The 16,759-nt window shown below is 46.2% G+C and overlaps 1 long non-coding RNA gene across 1 annotated transcript; it reads left to right on the forward strand.

The window, feature by feature from the left end:
* The first annotated feature begins 1,148 nt into the window (after positions 1–1,148).
* LOC124510482 (uncharacterized) lies at positions 1,149–15,940 on the forward strand. Its single transcript, XR_006961694.1, has 4 exons — positions 1,149–1,231; positions 2,072–2,169; positions 3,076–3,282; positions 14,405–15,940. It is a non-coding gene; the product is annotated as an uncharacterized LOC124510482 (long non-coding RNA).
* Positions 15,941–16,759: the final 819 nt, after the last annotated feature.

Genomic DNA, 16,759 nt, shown 5'->3' on the forward strand with positions numbered 1-16,759 from the left:
ATTTTTGGTCTTTTCTTTCCACTCAAAGAGTCCTCTTTAATATTTCTTACAGGCCTGGTTTAGTGGTCATGAACTCCTTTAGTTTTTGTTGGTTTGTCTGGGAAACTCTTTATCTCTCCTTCTATGCTGAATGACAGCCTTGCTGGATAGAGTATTCTTGGCTGCGGGTTGTTTCCATTCAGCACATTGAATATGTCATGTCACTCCCTTCTGGTTTGGAACTTTCTGCTGAAAAGTCCACTGGTAGACTTATGGGGTTTCCTTTGTAGGTAACTGCCTTCTTTTGTCTTGCTGCTTTTAATATTTTTTCTTTATCGCTGTATTTTGCCTTTTTTTTTAAAGTTTATTTATTTTGAGAGAGAGTGTGAGCTGGGGAGGGGCAGAAAGAGATTGGGAAAGAGAGAATCCCAAGCAGACCCCACGTTGTCACCACAGAGCCCAATATGGGGCTCAAACCCATGAACCATGGGATCATGACCTGAGTCAAAACCAAAAGCCGATGCTTGATGGACTGAGCCATCACCCAGGCACCCCTTTTTTTCCCTCCTGTTTGTTCAGCTTGATTAATTTCCATTACCCGGTTCTCTAGGCCATTAATTTGTTCCTCTGCTTCTTCTGGCCTGGTGTTCATTCCATCAAGTGTATTTCTCATTTTGTTTATTGAGCCCCTTATCTCTGCCATGTTATTCCTTATCTCTGCATTAAGGGTCTCCTTCATATTTTCCACTCTTGTCTCAAGTTCAGTGAGAATCCTTATGATCAATGTTTTAAATTCCCCATCAGACATGTTATTTGTATCTGTTTTGCTTAGATCTCTGGCTTTGCCTTGTCCTGTTCTTTCATTTGGGACAAATTCCTCTTTCTTCTCATCTTGTCTAAGTCTCAGTGCCTGTTTCTGTGTGTTAGGAAAGTCAGCTACATTTCCTGTTCTTGGGGGTAATGGCCTTATGAAGAAGAGGTCCTGTAGTGCCCTGTAGCGTAGGGTCCCCTGTTCTCTGGGGCCTGACACTTCTGGGACTGTCTCCAATGTGCACTGTGTGTGCTTTACTGTCTTGTCCTGCTCGCTTTATCCTTCAGGTCAGTCATCTACGGAGGCTGTGTCTGCCTGCTGTGGGCAGTGTTTGGTCCCTGGTGTGATGGTGGCGTGTTTTAACGAGGTGTGCTCTGGTCTGCTTCTGAAATGAGACCCGTCGCTGCTGCCACTAGAACCGAGGCCTCACAAAACTCCTGGGTAGGGAGTCATGGTGCTGGCAGGGGTTTGGAATGGTCTTCTGGGGGTGGGGCCCACCGCACCGGGACTGAGGCAAACACGACTGGAAGGGGAGTTTCCATCAGAGTGTGGGGGAGGGGACTCGGTGTAAGCAAGGTAGGGCGTGTCCATGCGCACGGGTTCCGAAGGTGGCCTTGTGCTCATGCTGAGGGTCAGGGGAGGAGGATGGTGCCGGCCAGTTCCTCTGTTCCTGGAGAGATCTCTCTGTGAATGCTGCCTCTCTGGGCTATGCGCCAAGATGAATGAATAAACTCCTCACTGTGTGCCCCAGGTGCTCTTCAGATTGCTGTTTCCATGCTGTCTGTCTGCAGGCTGCTTGCTTGCTTTCTCTCCAAGAGTATCCCCAATGTCCTATAAGCTCTCCCCAAACCAAACACGCTGACCTTTAAAACTCTAGGCTTGAAGCCCCCCGTTGGTTACAAGAACTCAGGAAATATAGCCCCTCTCACTTTCCGAGCCAATTTCTATGGGGGCTCATTTTCCCTGTCAGCTCCCCTGTATGCCAGTCTGTCTCTGGCCCTTCTCCAAGACCATGGTTCCCATGGTACCATGGTACCACAGCAGCCACGATCTGTTTCTCCCCCAAACCGTGTCTCCACACTTTGTACCTTCTTCGATGTGGCCTCCTCTCCGACTTTAGTTGTGGAGTTTGTTCGGGCAGTCTTCAGATCAATTTCTGGGATAGTTAGAATGATTTGACAGTTATCTAGTCGTGTTCATGGAAGGAGGTGAGCCTAGAGGCCTCCTACTCCACCCCCATCTTCCCTGAAAAATCTCACCTCTGCCACTGATTTAATTCAGGTCTTCATCATTCATCACCAGAGCTGCTGAGCTTGGAACCTTGTCTCCTTGTGTCCAGACTCTCCACCTCCAAGCTGACGTCTTCCACCACATTCCTGGTATGCTCAGATTTCACTCCCCACCTTGTCACCCACCCCAGTCTAGAAACTTTCAGTGACAGCCCCGCTGCTTCAAGCTGAAGTTCAACACCCCCACCCCTACAGCACACTGCCCTGCTGCCTGGCCCCGTCCCCACGTGCCCTTCATCCCAGCTCCATCCATCTAATTTCAGTTTCCAGATCATATCACAGACTCGCCCCCTTCAGGGATCATCCACGCCTTCCCCTCACCCTGCAATGGCCATCACCTACTAACTACCTCCCCTCTCCCACTGCTTCAGCATTCATCTATCCACGGAACATTTACTGAGGCTTACCTCGGCCACGTACTATTTCGGATGCCTCCCAGACAGGACTCCCCCCCCCCCCTTGTAGGACTTAACCTCGGAGAGGTGTGGATGGTGGTGATGGGAGGGGGTGGACAATGAGCAAAGTGGAATAACAAACTTCCCGCTTCCGAGGACAGAAGCTGTGTAGACCCGGGCGGTAGTAGCGGAGGCGACGGGACCAGGTACACTCTGGATGCAGCTTAAAGGCGGGTGTGATGAGATTTGAAGGGGAACCGGATGGGGGGTAAAAGAGAAAGAAAGGTGACAAGGATGGTGTCCGGGCTTTTGGTCTGAGCAGCTCTAAGGACGGGGCTGCCAGGAACGAAGGAAGGCAGGGAAGGCCTGGAGGAGTAGGTTTTGGGGAGAAGATCAGGAGACTGATTCGGCCTCGGAAAGTTTGAGATGCTTCAACACTCCATCCGGCGTCTTCTGAAAGCCTTCCCGGCCTCTTTCCTCACCCAGAAGGTGCACTTGGCGTCTCCTGTAACTCTGGGGATGTTGTTTGTTTTCTTTTTTCTTTTTTCTTTTTTTTATGCTGTCGTGGCCCTTGGCACACAAAACGACCCTTGGGACACAGATGTTTTACATCGAGCATGTGTTGACTTGGACTAGAAAGCAAACCAGTCACTTCTGTTCGGGCGGCAAAGGAGTCATCGAAGTAGAACTTGCTCTCCTGGCACAAAGAACCAGAAGACAAGGACAAAATATGTAAAGTGACTGTGCTCAGATACGGGGACACTCGGCCACGGAGCACGTGGTCCCTGAGGTGATGGAAACAAATGAGGTGAGCCCTACATCTCCCCCAGCTTTCTGCCTGGAGGCGATTTTTATACCCCTGGGCAGGGAATGGGAGCCCAAGCAGAATCAAAGAGACGTTGCTGAGATGAAGAGGCAAAGATTGGGGGTTGGGGACGGCGGTAAGGCAATTTGCAGTTTGTGGGACAGCATATCGAAGAGGAGGAAAATACATAAAGAAAGTGCTCCCAAGGGGCGCCTGGGTGGCTCAGTCGGTTAAGCGTCTGATTTCTGCTCAGGCCGTGATCTCACGGTTTGTGGGTTCGAGCCTCACATCAGGCTCTGTGCTGACAGCTTAGAGCCTGGAGCCTGCTTTGGATTCTGTGTCTCCCTCTCTCTCTGCCCCTCCCTGATTCATTCTCTCTCTCTCTCTCAAAAATAAATAAATATTTAAAAAAACTTTTTTAAAGAAAGCAGGTGAGGGGCACCTGGGTGGCTCAGTCGGTTAAGCGGCCAACTTCAGCTCAGGTCATGATCTCGAGGTCCGTGAGTTCGAGCCCCGCGTCGGGCTCTGTGCTGACAGCTCAGAGCCTGGAGCCTGTTTCAGATTCTGTGTCTCCCTCTCTCTGACCCTCCCCCGTTCATGCTCTGTCTCTCTCTCTCTCTCTCAAAAATAAATAAACGTTAAAAAAAATTAAAAAATAATAAAGAAAGCAGGTGAATTGGAAAAAAAAAAAGTGCTCCCGAAATAAGGATCCCCTTGAGACTTTGCCTGGGTACCAATCTGGGTGTGTAAGGGTGAAACACTCTAGAGCCTGGAAAGAACTGGTGGGAATCTATAGGCTGAAAGTTCCCAAAGCTGAGATACGGTCTGGGAAACCTGAGTTCTTAGCCTGCAGGGTGGAAGGCCCTTTTGAACACCCGGGGTTCTGAGTAAAGACCCCCGAAGGGTCACTGTCTCAGTAGAAGGGCTGAATTAGCCCTACTGGAAAGGCCTAAAACAAACAAAAAACCAAACAACCAAACAAATAAAACAAACAAAGACCAACCCCATCTGCAAATAGCTGACCAACAAAACAGACTTTAATACTCCGTATACAAAGCTATACTCATGAAAACAGCATGGTACTGGTACAGGATAACATATACAGACCAAGGAAACAGAGTCTAGAAATTCATCCAGATAGATACAGCCAACTGATTTTCTTGGCAGTAGACACTCTATGGCTACTTTATTGAGACCTCGTAATGGTTGTTTGGCGGCATTGGTTAATGCTCACGTAAAAAAATTCCGAGCAAAAGTTATCGTGACCATGTTTCATGGCATGAGACTTTGGACTTCAGTCACCTGTTTGTGCTGTGCTGTAATGGACTCAGAACTATTCTCTAAAATCGTGTGTGCTCTGCTACAAACATTCCCTTGGCCCTTCTTGGCGCATTAGATTTTTAGTCAGTCAAGTGGCCTATTTCTAACTAAAGTATCGGGATCTGTTCTTAATCAGCACCATAAAATAATTCTCACTCTTTCAAAACTTACATATTGAACAGTTACTACATGGTAGGCACTTCAGACACTGCTCGGGAGTATAACTTCCAAGACTACCTATCAATAGTGTGGTTACAAGATAGTATTTAGGAGTGACGGTCTCACATACAAGTAGGCAATTCATTTCCCTACTCAATCTACTATTATCTCAAGTAAGCCAAACTCTAAGCTTGATACATGCCTAGACCTCACAGTTTTGCCTTTTCACAGTGACCCATGTGCTAGCCCTGTGCTCTGTGGCCCGAACCAAGTGGTGTAACAGAAAAAATTGTGGTTTAAACTCATTGGGTTGCATGAAATGTAGACCCGCTGAAATTTCCTCAAAACTATATTATTGTTTTGTATTGTTTTGTTTCAAGATTTTATTTAAATTCCAGTTAGCCTAGAGTGTAATATTGGTTTCAGGAGTAGAATTCAGTGATTCATCACTTACATAAAATACCCAGTGCTCATCACAACAATGCCCTCCTTAATACCCATCTCCCATCCAGCCCATCCCCCACCCACCTCCCTCCATCAACCTTCAGTTTGTTCTCTATAGTTAAGAGTCTGTTTTATGGTTTGCCTCCCCCCCCACGTTAATCTGTTTTGTTTCTCAAATTCCACATGACTGAAATCGTATGGTATTTGCCTTTCTCTGACTAACTTACTTTGCTTAGCATAATATACTCTAGCTCCATCCATGTCATTGCAAATGGCAAGATTTCATTCTTTTTGATGGCTGAGTGATATTCCATTGTATGTATATACCACATCTTCCTTATCCATTCATTGGTTGATGGACAGTTTGGCCCTTTCTGTAATTTGGCTATTGTTGATAATTCTGCTATAAACATTGGGGTGCATGTGTCCCTTTGAATCAGTATTTTCGTATCCTTTAGGTAAACACCTGGTAGTGCAATTAATGAATCATAGGGTAGTTCTATTTTTGACTTTTTGAGGAACCTCCATACTGTTTTCCAGAGTGACTGCACCAGTTTGCATTCCCACCAAGAGTACAAGGTTTCCCTTTCTCCACATCCTTGCCAACACCTGTGTTATCCCTGTCAACTTCCTGTGCTGTTAATTTTAGCCATTCTTAGAGGTGTGAGGTGATGTCTCATTGTAGTTTTGATTTGTATTTCCCTGATGATGAGTGATGTTGAGCATCTTTTCGCGTATCTGTTGGCCATCTGGATGTCTTCTTTGGAGAAATGCCTATTCATGACTTCTGCTCATTTTTTAACCGGATTATTTGGTTTTTGGGTGTTGAGTTTGATAAGTTCTTTATAGATTTTGGATACTAACCTTTTGTCAGATATATTATTTGCAAATATTTTCTCTGATTTCTTAGGCTGCTTTTTAGTTTTGTTGATTGTTCCCTTTGCTGTGCAGAAGCTTTTTATCTTGATGAAGTCCCAATAGTTCATTTTTAGTTTTGTTTCCCTTGCCTCCAGCAACAGAAGTTGCTCAGGCCAAGGTCACAGAGGTTACTGCCTGTGTTCTCCTTCAGCATTTTGATGGTTTCCTGGTTCACATTTAGACCTTTAATCCATTGTGAATTTATTTTTGTGTATGGTGTAAGAAAATGGTCCAGTTTCATTCTTCCGCACGCTGCTGTCCAGTTCTCCCAACACCATTTGCTGAAAAGACTACCTTTTTTCCATTGGATATTCTTTCCTGCTTTGTCAAAGATTAGCTGGCCATATAGTTGTGGGTCTATTTCTGGGTTTTCTTTTCTGTTCCATTGATCTATGTGTCTGTTTTTGTGCCACTACCATACTGTCTTGATGACTACAGCTTAATAATATAGCTTGAAGTCCAGAATTGTGATGCCTCCAACTTTGCTTTTCTTTTTCAGGATTGTTTTGGGTATTTAGGGTCTTCTGTGGTTACACAGAAATTTTCGGATTGCTTGTTCTAGCTCTGTGAAAAATGCTGGTGGTGTTTTGATGAGGATTGCATTAAATGCGTAGAATGTAGTATAGACATTTTTAACAATGCATGTTCTTCCAATCCATGAGCATGGAATGTTTTTCCATTTCTTTATGCCTTTTTCAATTTCTTTGATAAGTTTTCTATAGTTTTCAGCGTACAGATCTTTCACTACTTTGGCTAGGTTTATTCCTATCCTGTGGTTTTTGGTGCAGTTGTAAATGGGGTAAATTCTTCTTTCTGCTGCCTCACTATTGGTGTAGAGAAATGCAACCAATTTCTGCACGTTGATTTTATATCCTGTGATTTTGCTGAATTCGTGTTTCGGTTCTAGCAGTTTTTTGGTGGAGTCTTTCGAGTTTTCCATATAGAGTACCATGTCACCTGTTAAGAGTGAAAGTTCGACTTCTCCCTTGCCAATTTGTATGCCCTTTATTTCTTTTTGTTGTCTGATTGCTGAGGCTAGGACTTCCAGTATTATGTTGAACAGCAGTGGTGAGAGTGAACATCCCTGCCGTGTTCCTGACCTTACAGGGGAAAGCTCTCGGTTTTTCCAATTGATAAGACTGGCTGTGGGTCTTTCGTATATAGCCTTCGTGATGTTGAGGTGTGTTCCCTCTATCCCTATGTTCTTGAGGGGTTTTGTCAAGAAATGATGCTCTATTTTGTCCAGTGCTTTTTCTGCATCTATTGAGAGGATCATGTGGTTCTTGTGCTTTCTTTATTAATGTGGTGTATTACACTGATTGATTTGTGGATATTGAAGCCCCCCTGCAGCCCAGGAATAAATCCCACTTAATCGTGGTAAATAATTCTATTAATGGCTTTGATTTGCTAGTATCTTGTTGAGAATTTTTGCATCCATGGTCATCAGGGGAAATCGGTCTGTAATTCTTTTTAGTGGGGTCTTTGGTTTTGGAATCAAGGTAATGCTAGCCTCAGAGAGTGAGTTTGGAAGTTTTCCTTCCATTTCTATTTTTTGGAATAGCTTCAAAAAATAGGCATTAACTCTTTTTAAAATGTATGGTAGAATTCCCCTGAAAAGCCATCCAGCCCTGGACTCTTGCTTGTTGGGAGATTTTTGATTACTGATTCAATTTCTTTATTGGTTATGAGTCTGATCAAATTTTTTATTTCTTCCTGTTTCAGTTTTGGTAGTTTATGTGATTCTAGGAATTTATCCATTTCTTCCAGGTTTCCCAGTTTGTTGGCATATAATTGCTCATAATATTCTCTTAATTTTTTTTCATGTTTATTTATTTTTGAGAGAGACAGAGTGCAAGCGGGAGAGGGGCAGAGAGAGAGGGAGACACAGACTCTGAAGCAGGCTCCAACTCCGAGCTGTCAGCAGAGAGCCCGACACGGGGCTCGAACTCACAAACTGCAAGATCATGACTTGAGCCAAAGTCAGACGCTTATCTGAATAAGCCACCCAGGCGCCCCCGCTCATAATATTCTATTATTATTGTTTGATGTGTTGGTTATGGTCTCTCCTCTTCCATTTGTGATTTTATTTATTCGGGTCATTTCCTTTCTCTTTTTGATAAATCTGACTGGGGATTTATCAATTTTGTTAATTCTGTCAAGGAACCAGCTCCTAGTTTCTTTGATCTGTTCTATGTTTGTTTTTTTAATTTCCGTATCATTGATTTCTGAACTCATCTTTATTGTTGCCCTTCTTCTGCTGGTTTTTGGGCTTTATTTGCTGTGCTGTCTTCTTTTCAGCTTCTTTAGGTGTAAGGTTAGGTTGTGTATTTGAGAGCTTTCTTCCTTCTTTAGGAAGGATTGCTATATACTTCTGTCTTATGACTGCCTTTGCTGCATCTCAACGGTTTTGGACTGTCGCGTGTTTTCATTTCATTGGCTTCCGTGTATTTTTTAATTTCCTTTTTAATTTCTTGGTTAACCCTTTCATTCTTCAGTAGGATGTTCTTTAACCCTCAGTATTTGTGGTCTTTCCAAAATTTTCCTTATGGTTGATTTCAAGTTTCACAGTATTATGGTCTGAAAATATGCATGGTGTGATCTCTATCTTTTTCTACTTGTGGAGGGCTGATTTGTGACCCAGTATGTGATTTATTCTGAGAATGTTCCGTGTGCACTTGAGAAGAATATGTATTCTGCTGCTTTTTTTTTCTTTTTTTTTTTAATGATTACTTTTCAGAGAGAGAGAGAGAGGCGAGCACACATGGGGGAGAGGCAGAGAGACAGGGTGACAGAGGATCTGAATTGGGCTCTGTGCTGAGAGTAGAGGGCCCAATGCAGGCCTTGAACTCATGAACTGTGAGACCATGACCTGTGCTGATGTCAGATGCTTAATCAGCTGAGCCACCCAGGAGCCCCTCTGCTGCTTTAGGATGAAATGTTCTGGATATATCTGTTAAGTCTGTCTGGTCCAGTGTGTCATTCAAAGCCATTGTTTCCTTGTTGATTTTCTGCTCAGATGATCTGTCCATTATTGTAAGTGGGGTGTGAAAGTCCCCTACTATTATTGTATTATTATCAAGGTGTTTCTTTATGTTTGTGATTAATTGATTTATGTATTAGGGTGCTATCAAGTTGGGAGCATAAATAGCTATAATTGTTAGATCTTCTTGGTGGATAGACCCCTTAATTATGATATAATGCCCTTCTTCATCTCTTGTTACAGTATTTGTTTTAAAATCTAGTTCATCTGATATAAGTATGGTTATTCTGGCTTTCTTTTGATGTCCAGTAGCATGATAAATTTTTCTCCATCCCCTCACTTTCAATCTGCAGGTGTCTTTAGCTCTAAAATGAGTCTCTTGTAGGCAGCGTTTAGGTGGGTCTCATTTTTTTTAATCCATTCTGACACTACATGTCTTTTGATTGGAATATTTAGTCCTTTTACATTCAGACTAATTATTGATAAATATGAATTTAGTGCCATTGCATTACTTTTTTTGTCATTATTGCTGGAGGCTTCTCTGTTCCCTTCTGGTCTTTGTCACTTTTGGTCTTTCTTTCTTACTCAAAAGAGTCCCCTTTAATGTTTCTTGTAGGGCTAGTTTTGTGGTCACAAACTCCTTTAGTTTTTGTTTGTCTGGGAAATTCTTTATCTTTCCTTCTATTCTGAGTGACAGTCTTGCTGGATAGAGTACTCTTGGCTGCATATTTTTTTCCACTCAGCATGTTGAATATAGTATGCCACTTCCTTCTGGTCTGCCAAGTTTCTGTGGAGAAATCTGCTGCTAACCTTATTTGTTTTCCCTTGTAAGTTAGGGACTTCTTTTCTCTTGCTGCTTTTAGGATTTTTTCTTTATATTTTGCAAATTTTACCATAATATGTCTTGGTGTTGGCCCACTTTTGTTGATTATGATCGGAATTCTCTATGCCTCCTGGATTTGGATATCTGTTTCCTTCCACAGTTTAGGTAAGTTTTTGGCTATAATTTCCTCAAATAAACCTTCCTCCCCTTTTTCCTCTCTTCTTCTGAGACTCCTGTGATACGAATGTTATACTTTATGGAGTCACTGAGTTCCCTAAATCTATAGTCATGATCCAATATTTTTCTTTCCCTCTTCTTTTCAGCTTCATTATTTCTGTAATTTTATCTTCTATATCACTGATTCATTCCTCTGCTTCTCCCATCCTTGTGGTCATTACATCCAGTTGGTTTCACAATTCAGTTGTAGCATTTTTTATTTTGGCCTGACTAATTTGTAGGCCTTTTATCTCTGGGATAAAGGACTCCCTGGTGTCTCCTATGCTTTTCTCAAGCCTGGCTAGTATCCTTGAGATTGTTTTAATTTCTGGACCAGGCATATTACTTGTATCTGTTTCGATCAGATCCCTGTCCATGACCTTTTCTTGCTCTTTTTTTGGGGATGAATTCCTCCATCTTGGCATTTTGTCTTAGGTCTCTGTCTTCTTCTCTGTGTTAGGAAAGTCCTGTTGTTCCTGTTCCTGAGAGTAATGGCTATCTTAAGAAGAGGTCATATACTGTCCAAGGCCTGGCACTTGAGGAAGTGTCTCTGGTGTATGCTGCATGCACTCCACTGCTGTGTTTTGGCTGCTCTTTCTCTCAAATCAGTCCTCTGCAGAATTTCTCCTTGCCTGTAGTGGGGAGTGTTTGGACCTTGGCCAGAGTGTGGTGAGTTTTAACTAGGGTGCGCTCTGGTCTGCTTGTGAAAAGAGACCTGATACTGTTTCCACTAGAGCTGAAGCTTTGCAGCACTCTGGTCAGTAGGCATGGTTTGTGTGGTGGGGTTTGTGCTGGTCTTCAGGGGGAGGGGCCTGGTGCTCTCGTTCTCAGGCACACTTGCCTGAGAAAAGCAGCACTTGCAGAGTACAGGGGGCTGGGGCTTGGTGTAAGTGGTTTAGACCGCCATTGTTGGTACTGGGCTGTTTACTGAAGGTAGTTTATGCTGAGGAGTGGGGGAGGAAAATGGCGCCAGCCATCTCCCTTGTCCTGGGAGAAGGGAGTTCATGCCTGCCACTGTTCAGGAAGCCCTCACAGAAGGGCAAACATTCTCCTCTTGTGTGTTCCAGGTGTCCCTCAGATCCCTACCTTCACCTTGTCTGTGTCTGGGCTATCTGCCTGCCTGGCAGCACAGTGCACCTGTGTTTTAGTCCAGCCAGGCCTGCTGAGTTTCAAAACTCCAAACTTCAGGGATATGCTATGACTGGGACCCGGGTCCTCTGGGCAGGGTCTCACCATTCTGGGACTGGTGAAGATTTGTCCCAGAAGGACAGTTGAACCAGGAGTGTGGGGCTTGGATAAAGCACAGCAAAAAACTGGTGTCCAGGTTAGCCACCCTCAACAGGTGTCTCTGCACTGATGCTAAGGGGCAGGGCAGCACAATGACGCCCACTGGTTCTTCTGTCCCCTGAGAGGCAGTTCCACCTCTCCCAAAGCACTCCAAGAATGGGGAAACATCTCTCATCATGCTTCCTGGGAGATCTTCAGATCCTGTCTGCTCCTGGGCCTCCACCCTCCTCCACAGGAGCACTGCAGCACCCTCCAGGCTCCACACCAACTGCATTGTGGACCTCTAAAACTCCAGTCTTTAAGGGGCGTCTGGGTGGCTTAGTCAGTTGAGCATCTGACTTCAGCTAAGGTCATGATCTTGCAGTTCGAGGCCCATGTTGGACTCTGTGTTGACAGCTAGGAGCCTCGAGCCAGCTTCAGATTCTGTGTCTCCTTCTCTCTCTGTTCCTCCCCTGCTAGCACTCTCTCTCTCTCTCTCTCTCTCTCAAAAATAAATAAAAATTACGAAATTTAAAAATAAATAAGTACATAAAACACTGGACTTTGAGCCCTGCTGGTTGAAAAACTCATGATAATCAGCCCCTCTCTCATTTTCCCAGTCAATGGCTTTGGGGAAGTGTTTTCCCTGTGTATATCCCTGTGTACTCCCCTCTCTCCATGACTAGGGCTTCCTCCCTTCCACAGCACCCACAACCCATTTCTCTGCACCTCCTACCTTCCACAGCGTGGCCTCTTCTCTCCCTCTGGTTGTGGAGTTTGTTCTGCCAGTCCTCAGATCAGTTTCTTGGGTGTTCAGAATGACTTGATATTTACCTAGCTGGATTTGAGGGGTGAAGCAAGCTTAGGGTTCTCCTACTGCTCTGCCAGGAGAGTATAAACAATATATTATATATTATATATAAATTATATATAATATATATTTTATATTATAATAAAAATATTCCAGAAATCAAGCACAGGGGCTTCCCTCAGTGTTCTGCCTGGATCAGACACTGTCACCAGCTCTGAGCCCCGGGACCTCTTCTGCCCAGTCATGTCACCCAGGCTAGCATTCAGCCATTTCTCCTAAGCTCCAAAATCTAACTCATATCAAACTACCTGCTCAGCCCCTCCATATGCTTGTCTAATGGGCATATTAAAATTCCATGTAATCCAAAATGGACCCTTTGACTTCCCTGTCTTCATCCACTTTTCCAAGCCTTCTGAGATGTGGGTCTCAGGTCAGGTATAACTCAGGTCAAGATGGAGTCTCAGGTAAGGTCTAACTCAGATGAAAAAATGCGATCTTAGGTAAAGTATAATACAGATGAAGATAGGATCTCAGGTAAAGTCTAACTCGGGTGATGAATGCGATCATAGGTAAAGTCTAAGTGAGGTTATGGGGTGGTCTCAGGTAAGGTCTGACTCAGGTGAAGATGAGATTTCAGGTAAGGTCTGACTCAGGTGAAGAATGTGATCTTAGATAAAGTCTAAGTCATGTAAAGAGTGTGACGTCAGGTAAAGTCTAACTCAGGTGAAGAGTGTGTTCTCAGGCAAGGTCTAACTCAGGTAAAGATGGGGTCTCAGGCAGGGTCTACATCAGGTGAAGTTGGGATCTAAGGTCTAATTAAGTCGAAGAATGTAGTTTCAAGTACAGACTTGACTCAGATAGGTCTACCTCAGGTGAAACGGGGTCTCAGGTACGGTTTAACTTAGGTGAAGAGTGTGGTCTCAGGTAAGCTCTAACTCAAGTGAAGGGTGTGGTCTCAAGTAACATCTAACTCAGGTGAAGGTAGGGTCTCAGATAAGGGCCAACTCAGGTGAAGGTAGGGTCCCAGCTAAGGTCTCACTCAGGTGACATTGGGGTCTCAGGCAAGGTGTAACTCAGGTGAACGTGCGATCTCAGGTACGGTCTAACTTTGGTAAAGATAGGACCTCAGGTATGTCTAACTGAGGTGAAGAATGTGATCTTAGGTAAATCTAAGTCAGGTGAAGGGCGTGGTCTCATGTAAAGTCTAAGTGAGGTGAAGAATGAGTGAGATCTTAGGTGAAGCCTAAGTCAGGTGAGAAACGTAATCTCAGGTAATGTCTAACTTAGGTGGAGGTAGTATCTTAGTAAAGTCTAACTCAGGTAAAGAATGCGATCGTAGGCAAAGTCTAAGTCAGGTGAAGGGTGTGGTCTCAGGTAAGGTCTGAGGTGAAGGTAGGGTCTCAGGTGAGGTCTAATTCATGTCAAGATAGGGTTCAGGTAAGGTGTAACGCAGGTGACGATGGGATCTCAGGTGTAGTCTAAGGCAGAGCGTGTGGTCTCAGGTAATGTCTACCTCAGATGAAGGGTGCGGTCTCAGGTAAATTCCAACTCAGGTGAAGATAGGTGTCAGGTAAGGTCTAATTCAGGTGAAGTTAGTGTCTCAGGTAAGGTCCAACCAGGAGGAAGATGGGGGGGGGAGGGTTTCAGGTACATCTAACTCAGGTGGAAGGGCTCAGGTGAGTTCTAATTCAGGCGAAGGCAGGGTCTCAGGGAAGGTCTAACTCAGGTGAAGTGTGTGAATCAGGGAAGGTCTAACTCAGGTGAAGATAAGGTCTCGGGGAAGGTCTAACTCAGGTGAAGGTGTGGTCTCGGGTAAAGGCTGATGGAGGAGGGTTCTGGGACATAAGCTGTCTTGAGGTCCGGGCCCACTTTTGGACCCCCGTCCTTGTCATCAGTGGTGGGAGCCACCCCTTCCTCCTGGCGGAAGAGGGTTTATAACTTTCCTCCTGGCAGGGGCACACCCCAGGCCAGGGGAGGCCACAGAGCAGCCGTGGACTGTTAGCCATGGGCACTCAGCCGCTGCGAGGGGCATCTGGGTGGGTGCCACAGCCTCCAGGACAGAGGGCGGTCAAGATTTCTTCTTTTAAACATGTGTAGGAGGGAATCCCAATGGTAAATGAAAAGTTGAAGAATGCGATAGAATGGAGGTGGGAGGGGGTCATCCTGGACGTCTGGTTTTCTCTTTTAGACCCAGCCAATCTGCAGCACACCCTAGGGCCGGGATTTGGAGTTCGTGAGACAATGAAGCAAGGGGTCCTTCCTGGTTGTGACAAGATGACAGCCACCCCCAGCTCCAGCGTCACCGAGTCGGCTGTAGTGTCCAGTGTGTCACACGGGCGGCACCAGCAGGGCCCTTCTGTCACCTCTCCTGTCTCCTCCACGTCTGTCCTTTCCCGTCCTATCTACTCTCCGAGCTACTCAAGGGTCATCCCCTGAGCGCATTTGTTTCCCACTGTGACCTCCTATAACCGGTTTCTGTTGCTACAGCTGAGATCCCTGAAACACACCTTCTCAGGGCCCTGCTGCACCAGCCCCAGCTCCCCGGCCTTGGCCAACTGCAGAGGACAGGATGGGCCTGCTTCCAGACCCTGGTCCCCAGGCCTCGGCACCAGGGCCAGGTCCCACGGGCTGCTGGAGCCCCAAGGGCTGGTAGGAGGAGAGGGAAGGGGAGGGTCCTGCATTTATGGACCCAGGACATTGTGAAGCCACCTTTGATTGGACAGAGCAGGCTTTCAGAAGACCCAGGGCCACCTGGCTGGAAATGGATACAGCCAATTCCCCCTGTGACTCCTAAGCCCTTCCCCATCCATCTCTCAGGAAGGAGCATGTCAAGAGCTTAGTGTTATCACCCACCACCCCCGCTCGCTATACAGGGAGAGCCATTTCTTCGAGGACTCCTACTTTTTGTCTGCTTCAAACTCCTGTCCCCAGCACGGCCAAGTACCCACCACCTCCTGTGTCATCCCGGCTTATGTGGAGAATGAATGATTTGTCCAGCAGAGGAGGGGGACTTGCTCTCATGTTCCCCCTTCCTGGCTCATTCCCACCGGGAGGAGATGCCTTTAGCCAGAGAGTGAACTTAACTTCCAGGCCATCCCCTCTAGCCTTACTGACTAGCGCCAACCTGGTTAGCCCCCAAGCACTATGATGGCGTATATTTCGGGAGCTCCCAGCCACCCCATCCACGGGCAGCCACCCTCCACGCCTTGTACTAGACTGCCCACCATCTGTAGTTGGCCAAACAAAAGTTAGGAACGAGATGATGATGTGTCACGGTTCCTTGGTTGTAAGCAACGAACCAACTCTATCTAGCTAACCCAACAAATGGAGACCCTGGTTCAAGGGCTTTCAGGTAGCTCACAGAGAGGACAGGAGGCTGGAGATCCAGTCTTGAAATGGGATAGGAGCCAACGGCAACTGGTCAACTGTTGCGTTGGAGAGTTACTGGGGAGATGGGTGTGCGCTCAGCGTGATCTCTGAGGATGCACGGGTCTGTCCAAAATTCACAGTGTCAGGAGAGTCTGAGTGGCCCTGTCTGGCTCATGGGTCCACCTCTTGGCTTGTGGAAAAGTCCTTTGATTTACTGTCCCACCCAGAGGGCACACAGGGCGAGAAGCTCAACTCCACAAACAAAAGCTGGGGTGCTGGGGCGCCTGGGTGGCTCAGTCGGTTGGGGGGCCCACTCCTGGTTTTGGCCCAAGTCACGATCTCACAGTTTCATGGGTTCGAGCCCCGTGTCTGGCTCTGTGTCAGCAGTGTAGAGCCCCCTTGGGATTCTCTCCCTCTCCCTCTGCCCCTCCCCTCCTTGCCCTGTCTCTGTCTCTCTCAAAATAAATAAATAAACTTAAAAAAAAAAAAGCTGGGGTGCAACCTCCAGTGGAAGGGAAATAGATGCCGGGCGGTTAGACAAATGGCCCCCGAGAGGGCCTTTGTCTCTATGTTTCGCCAACTATGTGGCTAATCGACCCCACCTCACTACCGCAGAAACCACACCCGGGCAACTCTCCCACACTCCCCAACCCAGCCTGCTTCATAATCACATCCGGTTCCACTGACCCTGGAAGTTGATCAGCCCCTGAGCACGGGGCAAGCGGCCCAGAAGCGCCTCCAGGGTGCCCTCTGGAGGCCACAGTGGGTATAACCTCCTGGACGACAGGAATTCAGTAAAGGTTGCAGAATGAATGAATCTAACCAGCCAGAGCCCCAGGGTATGTTGCCCAGTAGGTGCCCAGGACCCTCCCCTCAATGTGTACACGGCATCATTCACTCTGAGGCCCAGAGAAAGTTATGCGTGCGCTTCACATACTTTAGGGGTAATCAGTCCAGAGGCCTCTGACTTTAATAGTCTGTCTCCACTACCTTTCCCTACTGTCACGCCCCTGGGTCTCACCCTCCCTTCACCAGTCACCCACCCTGGGGACCATCCATTCTGGATGGAACAATATTGAGTCTTACAGGAAGCCTCGGGGGAGGGGGATGCCACCGGAGTTAGCCAAATCATTCCCTCCTCCCATGTAAGAAGTCCACAGGCCCGTTCAAATGC

The sequence above is a fragment of the Lynx rufus genome, unplaced genomic scaffold (genome assembly GCF_022079265.1).
Source record: "Lynx rufus isolate CCGP_SWC_20201006 ecotype Redwood Valley unplaced genomic scaffold, mLynRuf1.p SCAF_15, whole genome shotgun sequence".
Classification (NCBI taxonomy): domain Eukaryota; kingdom Metazoa; phylum Chordata; class Mammalia; order Carnivora; family Felidae; genus Lynx; species Lynx rufus.